The sequence below is a fragment of the Alosa alosa genome, chromosome 22 (assembly GCF_017589495.1).
Source record: "Alosa alosa isolate M-15738 ecotype Scorff River chromosome 22, AALO_Geno_1.1, whole genome shotgun sequence".
In the NCBI taxonomy this organism is placed as follows: domain Eukaryota; kingdom Metazoa; phylum Chordata; class Actinopteri; order Clupeiformes; family Clupeidae; genus Alosa; species Alosa alosa.
The window spans coordinates 26077715-26080214 of record NC_063210.1 but is presented as its reverse complement, the minus strand read 5'-3'; the positions used below and the strand labels follow the sequence as shown (position 1 = coordinate 26080214).

Below are 2500 nucleotides of genomic sequence, written 5' to 3'. Positions count from 1 at the left end.
CTAATTAATACACTAACGATACACACTAAATAATACACTAACGATACACACTAGTTAATACCATAACGATATACACTAATTAATAGACTAATTAATAGACTAACAATACACACTAAGTCATCCAGTAACAACACAAGCTAACAGCACACACTAACTCACACTTTTTTACACCCCTCACCAAGCATCAACTCACCCAGTAATGACACACACTAACTCAGACTCTAAATTACACACTAACGACACACTAACTCAGACTAAATTACACACTAACAACACACACTAGATCTCCACCTTAGTAATAATAATTAACTCAGCCTCTAAATTACACACTAACGACACACACTAACTCACACCCCAATGACACTAAATTATACACTAACTCTTACAGTAATGACACACACTAACTTATAACTTAACAACACACACTCACTCATAACCTAACGACACACACTAACAACACACACTAACTCACGCCCCAACGACACACACTAAATTATACACTAACTCTTACACTAATGACACACACTAACTCATAACTTAACAACACACACTCACTCATAACCTAACAACACACACTAACGATACACACCAACTCATAACTTAACAATACACACTAACTAACACATTAACTCATCGTGACCAACTCATAACTCAGTTAAATAAACATCAACTCATCACACTAACTCATAGCCTAATGATACACACCAATCATCACACTAACTCATAGCTTCCAATGATACACACTCATCCACCAAAGACACACACACACACACTTTCAGTGTAACCCTACGGGCAACCCCTAGGACTACAAAGGCCTGCTGTTTATACTGCACCTGTGTGTGTGTGTGTGTGTGTGTGTGTGTGTGAAGTGGGAGGAGTGTGTGTGTGTGTAGGAGGAGTGTGTGTGAGTGAGTGTGTGTGTATGTGAGAAAGTGTTTATATGTGTGTGTATGTGTGCTATGTGTGTGTGTGTGTGTGTGTGTGTGTGTGTGTGGAGAGGCAAGTCATATGTGTGAGTGTGTGTATGAGAGTGTGTTTATATATGTGTGTGTGTGTGTGTGTGTGTGTATGTGTGTGTGTGTGTGTGTGTATGTGAGTGGTTTACAGTGTGTGTGTGCGCCATGTGTGTGTGTGTGTGTGAGAGTTAGTGTTTACAGGTGAGTGTGGCATGAGAGAGGCAGATAGGTGTGTGTGTAGACAGGTGGCAGGCATGAGAGTGCACTATATAGGCAGTGTGTGCATGAGATAGAAGATAGGTGAGCAGGCATGAGAGCAGAAGTTTGAGAGCATGTGTCTGTGCATGAGAGCAGGTTATATGTGTGTGGTGCGTGTGGCATGAGTGTGTGTGTGTGTGCTGGCAGCAGGTTTACAGGCAGTGAGCAGGTAATGAGAGCAGAAATGACAGGTGTGTGTGGCATGAGCAGAATGATATAGGTGGTGGTAGGTGCGTGTGTACGGAGAGGTCGATATGCAGGTGAGCAGGCATGAGAGCAGCAGTTTATTTGCAGGTGTGCAGCATGCATGAGAGTGCAGCCTGATATGTGCAGTGTGCGTGCCGAGAGGTGTTTAGCTGTGTGCATGTGCACGAGGAGTGCCTGAGAAGGCAGTGTGGCAGGCGTGCATGAGCAGAAACATTAGGTAGGTGTGTGTGAGCTGCTTACTGGGCTTCCATGCTTCCACTTGTGCAGTCTCTGCAGCTGTAACTGAGCTCTCGGACATAGCTGACCATTAACCTAAACCCACCTAAGAAGCATAGACGCTCTCCTCACACAATAATACACCTGAGCTCATTTAAGCTCAAGTGCTCATTCAGGGCTCACCTGACAGGCAGCTGCAGAGGTAGTATAATACACACACACACACACACAGACTGCTTGGAGGGCAGTGAGTGTGTGTTTTGTAAAGCAGGCGTGTGGGCGGGCACTGCTGGTTCCTGCGCTCACTGCATCTCATTACACAATCTCTTCCCATTTCTCACCATCATCACAACGTGTTGCCTAACTCACAAAAAGTTCACGCACACGCACACACACACACACACACTCCTGGGTTGCACTTCCTCAAATCCTCTCGTGTATATGGCTCCTATAATTATGGACCTAACCACCTACCTATAATGTCTACAGAACTATGGCTGTCTGCCAGTATGCAAATCAGATGAACCATGAAAACAGCTTCAGAGTTCTCTAGAAAAAAAGAAATGACTTCTGCATTTGTGCAATTGTGTCATTATATCTCAGAAACTTCCTGCACCACTAGGCCACCCTCGGTCGCGGTGGTGGATCGGAGGTCGGATTAGAAGGCCATTTCCTTAAACTACTGTGCACAGCACCCGCCGGTCCCAGCGCGTTTGCGCGTGGTTTACTCAGTCACCCTCCCTCTGTAAATATTTACAAGTCACCATTCGCCAACGATCGTTCTGCTATTAACCGGATTTATAAACTCATCAGCGGGATCTCCCTAGCTGTGCATCTGGTCTCGCGTGGGAGTCGCGCTCGAG

The 2500-nt window shown here is 45.2% G+C and overlaps 1 protein-coding gene across 3 annotated transcripts in view; it reads right to left on the bottom strand.

Annotated features, from left to right (window-relative positions):
- Positions 1-2500, bottom strand: part of LOC125287510 (ras-related protein Rab-37-like) — a 45045-nt gene that overhangs the window by 24644 nt on the left and 17901 nt on the right. The gene's annotated exons all lie outside the window — the stretch shown is intronic.